Genomic DNA, 7,936 nt, shown 5'->3' with positions numbered 1-7,936 from the left:
TCTTCGTTAATGTTAATAAGCGTCCGTCAGATCAGTAAGCGAAACGCAATATCCGCACAATAAGATGTCTGCGACTCGAAAGAATATTCAAAGTAAGCTGTTAATTTTGTTGCGTCAGAAGCTAATCAGCCGGTAACGTGACTACACTGATATAATTTGTGATACAAACATGCTTTATTCAATACTGAATAGCATTTTTAAACGGCGACATTTTGAACATTTTTATATTTAGAGTGAGAGTGGATAGGGTCACGTTACACTGGCGCCGACATTTTGAAAATTTGAGGTAACAAAAACATTCTCCAACGAGTTCTTCAGCTCGGGGAATGAGAGAATAGATACACCTTTGTGTCGCTTTTCAGATCGGACTTAATTCCTTTCCGGTACTTTAGTTTCTTTGAACTTCTTTGTTACTAAGCCTATATTGAATTTTTAAAATTAAGAAATCTGTGATTTTACTTGCAGGCGTGACTGATTAATGGAATTATTTTACTTTTATATAGAATATGGACGGCACTCCATTATAGCATGTGCATGGTTGGACCTGTTGACATTTTTAGAAACGTGAGTAACTAACTTTCCATTGTATAATCATAGGCAATGTAAACAAACACCCCACCCATAAAAAGCATAGAAATTTCTTATTTTTTACATTTTTATTTATTCATCAATTTGAAATGGGCCTTTTAGATTATTATTTCTTAAGGCTCACTGTATGTATACACAGTAATTAAGTTGAGCTTATGATTCTGCCGATAAGCTGTGCTAGGCCTAAATATAGCGTTATAGGGAATCGGATCAGCTTATAGAAAAAAATATAGATTTTAAACAGGCTGGTTACATTGCCCGATCGGGCTTTCGACATAAAAACTAACATTTTTTGAAAAATAGTAAAGATATTTCTTTCAAACTTGGTTCATCTCTTCATATGACACAAATTAAAATAAAAATAACTTGGTTGCCTTCAGTTTTGGTAGAATTATTTCCCCTTTTCAGATTTTTATGACGCATAATTTTTGAAGTCCAAAAAATTATGTGTTAATGCATTACATTATGCTATTGGTGTTTGTTTCGTATATTCCACACTCATTTGACACCGTGCAAATTGTCAACAGTCGAGATAACGTTGATAAGCGCAACTTGGCGCAGACATGCAATTCGGCTCGATCTTTCTTTGGAATATATGTACTGTTTACATGTCGTACTGATACAACCACATTTTAAAATAAATTCGTATTGATACATCCACATTTTAAAATAAAGTCATATCTGATCCCTAACAAGTTCGTAATTACAAAAATACAGCCCTTGTCTGGAGTTCTGAAGCATGCTCGATTAGTTGGTCAGAATTATGAAGGAATTGAATTCAAACTGTTCCATAAATGCAAGAGTTTAAGAGTTAGTCAGAACCATAATCATGCAGAAGATGTAATTACTTTCACAAATCACAGGGCTCAAATTTTGGACTCGCTAAATGCAAGTCAATTTCATGGAATGCAAGTTAAGATAAAAATTTCACACAATTTATTTTGTAAATACAAATAATAGTCAAAATTGTTGCGGTTTTTGTTAATGTTTGTAGATTCGCTTTCATTTGAGGATAACAGAAAACACAACATCTTTTTTGGTAAAGCCATTTTTTGTTGAATGGGTTACTGGTTATAAAGAAATGTAGAGGTCTATCTTATAATTAAATCTAGAACGCAGGCTATCTTACTAATTCGTACATGTATACAGTTGAATCGCTATTTATAATACGGTATTAGGTACGAAAATTTGCCTTGCCGTAGTTTCAGCCAGTAGTTAAGTTACGCCATCAATGATGCGTTCCAAATTACTTTGAAGGTCATTTTGAGTTATAACGCACAAAATTGTACACCAAGGAAAACCGTGCAAACAATATTGATGTTCTAGCATGATTTTTTAGGATATTCTAACATTCTTAATTGAAAGTCTAAATTTGCAAGTAGATTTCAGATTAAGCAACAAGAAAAAAAAGCTACATGCTAAAATTTGCAGTACGTTGGTCAAAAAAGATAAATTTGAGCTCTGCAAATGCAAACTGAAGCCGCTCACATTACTTTTTGGTCCGATGCATTCAGTTCCTGTTCTCCTAGGAATCCCCAGTCGAGCATGTCCCAAACAATATGATGAAGTATTTTGAGGGTATGAGCTAGACCAGTTGTTTTATGGTTCAAACTTCAGCTTTAAGTTCGGGCATACATGTGAAATTGGTGTCAGGCTTGGAAAATTTTCTATCTGGTTGCCAGCATGGTTAGTTGAAATCTGAATTTTGTACACTGCACACATACTCAAATACGTTTAAAGTTATACGTTTATGAATCATGACCGTCAGATACCAATAAACAATTGTAGCATTTTGTCGGCTCCTGTGTTCATACTAAACTGAGGAAGGCAGAACAGATTCTTCTAGCTGCTTTACCAGTCTGTTTTTGCCTTTTCATGATACCGAGCAAAGTGAAGGTCATAGACCACCAAGTCAAAAAGGTACCTGGAATTCACTGGGTTAAAGTAATGTTCATACCTGTCAAGACACACGCATTGCGCGTGTGCCACACGCATTTCGGCCTTAGATCACGCTCACACGCCTACTATTCAAGGTCACAAGGTTAAAGAAATAAAGCAATCAATTGTTTTTTTCGTAGAAAATTATTGAATCAAACATGCAAGGTGACGTTGACACAGTGTTTTTATACCGTATAATACAGCTTTTACATTCACCGGTGCAACATGTTATTTCTACCGCATGAATAAACATCACAAAAAGTAAACATGGAGGGAGACTATTCAAAACCAGATCTATTGTGTGTTAAAAGTCTAAATTTTCTATGTGAGGGCGTTTCCGGCTTTTAAGGATCATCGCCCTCCAGACCCTCACGAGGGAAACCTTCCCTTCGAACTCCGATCACACTCGTGGCCTTTGTGGAGCCTTGACAGCTATGAATGTTTGGCTGTTCTGGCTGGTCAGTCGTGTAAACAAACCTACTCATACAGTGACTTTTCTTTTTTCAAAACTGAAATTTTTAACCGCATTTATTTCGTTTCATTATACATTTTGACAAAATTTGCTACTGTTTTATTTTCATTAAAAAAGTTTTATTTAACAAATTTCTCCCGCCATGACAATGATATAATTGGGGTCATCTTATTGGCATGAAAACTGATAAACTGCAAAAAGGATGTTAGCTCTTAGACCTTTGAAATTTCAAAACAGCTGGTTGTCCATGTTTTCTTAATTTGCTCACCTTTCACTATTTTCAGGCATCTTGGTCTATTATACAGAGTATTGTTGTACTGCTCCAAAGTGCTTGTTGACAGACTGAAACCACTTGCTTGCGGCTCATAAGGTATTTCTATCTTTCTGTTTCTTTATTATATAGTTGCAGCTGTGCACCATGGGAAGCAGTTTCAATCATTCAAAAGGCATGATATACTGTATACAAATTAGTATTTGTGTGAACAGATTTTTGCGATTGAGTCAGTGCATAGAATCAAATACCAAGGAACATTAGGTGTAAAAAAAATTGTCTGTTTCCTGTATCCTGACCTACCATAAATTTTTGGCCCGACCCTAAATGGACGGTCCGTCCGCCTTTGTCTTTGAGAACATTTTTTTCAACTTTTTGACAAAAAGTTGCAAAACTGCACTTTTTATGCTTGGACAGTGATGTTATAAATCAACTTACTGATGCTCTAGAGGCATAACCCCCCAATTTGTATTCATTTTTTGACACAAAAATAATTTCCAAAAAGTCTCCCTAAAAATAATTTTAAAAAATCCAAAGAAAAAGTTTTTCCGACCTACCTACCCTAATTTTTTTTAGCATGTTACCGGAAACAAAATTTTTTTTAGACCTTAGTAAAGACTCCATTTCATTTTCTTGATGATAAAGCATTTCTGGACAAAACCATAAAATTTAATACATGTATGCAAATTTAAACAATTTTTAGCTCGATCACCTGTCACAGGGTGACAACATGAGTTGATGTCCGTCATGTGCCAACAATTTGTAAAAATCTTCTTTAGAACCCAGTGATTTTTTTTGCTCTTTTGGGAAAAGGTCCGGTACCGGATAAAATGAGAAAAACAGTGGGGTTTTTACTCAGATTGGGAATTTTTATAGTTAGTTAATAACATCATTTAGAATGCTTCTTCCTTTAATTCCATGTAAATATCATCAAACAAACTGTTTGAATGGTTAAATCATGGTGAATGTCAATGTAACTAAGTTTTCCTTCTGCAATCATAAAAATGCAAACTTAAGGTATTAGATCACTAATAGAGAACCTCCTTTTTGAAGAGTATTTAATTCCTACCATAAATCTACTTTTACTGCAATTCTTATGGGGGCGTAGGTTCAAACCCTACTGGGACCAAAATTTTTTTTCTTTATTTTCCTTTTTTACTAGTAAGTTTTTACTTCTTTCAAGACTTATTATTGATGTTTTGTACAAAAATGGAAAAAGATGAATCTTATAGGCGATTTTTTGGTGTTCAAAGGGAATTTACTTCTTAAACAGAAGGGGTAGAGTTACACATCTTTAAAAATATTGAGTTACGCACGGTGAAAGTTCTCTATTTTGCTTTCACTCTTAGATTATATATTGTGGAAGAAATTTAGGTAGGTTTTACGTCTTCTCTAAGGTTATTTTTAAATGGAGTAAGCAAAATTCAAAACAGAAACACATCATTCGACCTTATTTTTTCAATGTTGAAGTATGAATACTGTCTCATTAAATCTGTTTACTTGAGACACCATAGAAAAAAATGATATTAACATTTTTGTTTTGTGTTTCATAATTGGTTACCAATAGTTTGATGTTTCTTCTATCGAAATTAATGGTAAAATGAGTTCTCTGCAAACGTTTTGAATAGTGGCTATCACTTTGAAATCTGTCGCTACTTGAGCTCGAGGAGATACCGTAAATTATTCAAAATTTATAAAGAACGGCGCGGTAAAAGTTGTTTAAAATTTGCAAAATAGTGCAAAACACGGTTTCCTTTCAGAATATACCAAGCAAAGGCCATTTTGTAAACATTACTATTAGTGACCTAATACCTTAATTTGGTAATTTGGGGAATTTTTGGATGATAATTGGGAAAAAAGATTGCATTTTTCAATTGGGAAAAGGTCCTTTTAGGGGTACTTTATAAAGAAGGAAAAAAATCGCTGGAACCACTGGGCAGATTTACACCAAACTTCACAGAATGATCATGGGGTGGTCCTCTTTCAAAATTACCCAAAGAATTTAATTCCATATAGAACTCACCGAAAAGAAAAACTTTGAAAATGATTTCTTGTCAGAAATTGTTAGCCGGCAGGGCTTTTCATCCTTATATGACAGAGGCCTATATTCGGCCACTTCCCAATCCAAAAATATTGCATTTTTTCCCCAACATCCCAAAATGCAAGGTAACATTTCCCAAAAATCACATCAACAAATGGTTAAATTTTATTTACATTTTAGTGTTACCGGAGGAAGCGGTTCTCAGATATTGATTTTTTAGCTCACCTGTCACAAAGTGACAAGGTGAGCTTTTGTGGTAGCGCTGCGTCCGTCGTCCGTCCGTGCGTCGATAAACTTTTGCTTGTGACCACTCTATCGGTCACATTTTTCATGGGATCTTTATGAAAGTTGGTTGGGGTCTCTTTTTATCAATTTACAATATTTGATTTCTGTTTTACAGGTTCACTTCTTGAGTGACAAGGTGAGCTTTTGTGGTAGCGCTGCGTCCGTCGTCCGTCCGTGCGTCGATAAACTTTTATCAATTTACAATATTTGATTTCTGTTTTACAGGTTCACTTCTTGAGAGCAGGCAGCTACAGAATGGAAGGTCAACAAATCCAGTATACTTGAAAAGCAAGAAAGAAACACCAGAAAATATAAAAAGACAGAAGAACAAGGATAGGAATTCAGGATTTATTTAGAAACTAAATATATTTTGAGAACAGCAGTGTTTGACTAAGCTCTGTTACTTTAAGAGATAATGTATTATCACATTGGTTTTGTTATTGTCGAGCCCGCTTGCGGAAGCGAAGACATAGTTGTCCAAATGTCTATTCGGTGTATGTGCGTGCGTGCGTCCGTCCGGATTTGTTTGTCTGGACCATAATTTGGACATGCATGGAACAATCTTGTTTATATATGGTATGAATGTTAACCTCAGTGAGACGGAGTGTCATGCGCAAGCCCCAGGTTCCTATCTCAAAGGTCAAGATCACACTTACAGGTCAAAGGTCAAATTCAAAAATGACTGTCCGGAGCATTTCTTCTTTATGCATGGAGGGATTTTGATGTAACTTGGCACAATTGTTCACCATCATGAGATGGAGTGTCATGCGCAAAAACCAGGTCCCTAGGTCTAAGGTCAAGGTCACACTTAGAGGTCAAAGATTACAAGAATGACAACTTTGTCTGAAGCATTTCTTCTTCACGCATGGAGGGACTTTGATGTAACTTGGCACAAATGTTCACCACCATGAGACGGAGTGTCATGCGGAAGAACCAGGTCTAAGGTCAAGGTCACACTTAGAGGTCAAAAGTCAGATACAAGAATGACTTTGTCTGGAGAATTTCTTTTTGATGCATAGAGGGATTTTGATGTAACTTGGCACAATTGTTCATCATCATGCAACGGAGTGTTATGCATAAGATCCTAGAATTACTTCCCTTTGTTGTTACTATAAATAGCTTACATTTGTAACCTATTTATTACTGGTCGTAGGGAAAAATCAAGACCACTTTTCTGTAGTACAACATGCATGTTACATCCAATTTTCGGGTGTATTTTGACCTATCTCTGCTGGTGTGGATTTTTGTGTGGACTTATATTTTTTTTTTTTTTAATTTTACGTTCCTTTGTTGTTACTGTAAATAACTTATATTGTAACTTTTTGCAATCTCTTTTATTTGGCATAAATGTTTGCCTCAATGAGACAAGGAGTGTCATGCACAACTCCCAGTCCTTTTGACAGCTGGCAGGCTTGACATATTGCCCATGGGCATCTAGTTCTCATATTTTTCATGAGATTTTAAAGAGAATGTTCTGTTATACCCGCATGTAGTAAGCCTGTCTGTCTTTCAGTCAGTAGGTTTTCATGGCTTCCAGATGATAACTCGGGGCCTCCATGGCCGAGTGGTTAAGGTCGCTGACTTCAAATCACTTGCCCCTCATCGATGTGGGTTCGAGCCTCACTCGGGGCGTTGAATTCTTCATGTGAGGAAGCCATCCAGCTGGCTTACGGAAGGTCGGTGGTTCTACCCAGGTGCCCGCTCGTGATGAAATAATGCACGGAGGGGCACCTGGGGTCTTCCTCCACCATCAAAGCTGGAAAGTCGCCATATGACCTAAAATTGTGTCGGTGCGACGTTAAACCCAACAAAAAAAAACAAAAAAAAAAAAAAAAAAAAGATGAAAGCTCATGAAAAGCTTGACCGATTTAAATATTTTTTGGTACATAGTTACAGGTCAAGTTCGACTTTGGGGTCAGTAGGTCAAAGATCAAGATAACTTGCAAACGCTTTGGCCTGGGATCATAGCTTTTGTAACGCAGGTGTAACATGATAAAATACGGGTTGTTTGAATTTGAGGTCAATAGATCAAAGGTCAAGGTCACAGTGATTTTGAACAGTTGAACCGTTTCCGAATGATAACTTGAGACCTTGAGCCTAGGATGATAAAGTTTGGTACACAGGTGTCACATCATGAAATACAGGTCAAATTTTACTTTGAGGTCAGTAGGTCAAGGTCACAATAAGGCAAAACAGTGAAATGTTTTTCAGATTATAACTTGAGAATGCTTGAGCCTAGGATCATGAAAATTGTTAGGGAGGTTGATTATGACCAGCAGGTGACCCCTAATGATGTTGAGGTCAGTAGGTCACAGGTCAATGTCACACTGACCCGGTTCTT

General features: G+C 36.3%; 1 long non-coding RNA gene across 1 annotated transcript; it reads left to right on the top strand.

Annotated features, from left to right (window-relative positions):
* The first annotated feature begins 360 nt into the window (after nucleotides 1–360).
* LOC128552545 (uncharacterized) lies at nucleotides 361–5,928 on the top strand. Its single transcript, XR_008369108.1, has 3 exons — nucleotides 361–564; nucleotides 3,283–3,368; nucleotides 5,821–5,928. It is a non-coding gene; the product is annotated as an uncharacterized LOC128552545 (long non-coding RNA).
* Nucleotides 5,929–7,936: the final 2,008 nt, after the last annotated feature.

Source organism: Mercenaria mercenaria, unplaced genomic scaffold (assembly GCF_021730395.1).
Source record: "Mercenaria mercenaria strain notata unplaced genomic scaffold, MADL_Memer_1 contig_2892, whole genome shotgun sequence".
Taxonomy (NCBI): Eukaryota; Metazoa; Mollusca; class Bivalvia; order Venerida; family Veneridae; genus Mercenaria; species Mercenaria mercenaria.
Note: the sequence above shows the minus strand (reverse complement) of the source record. Positions and strands in the feature narration are given on the sequence as shown.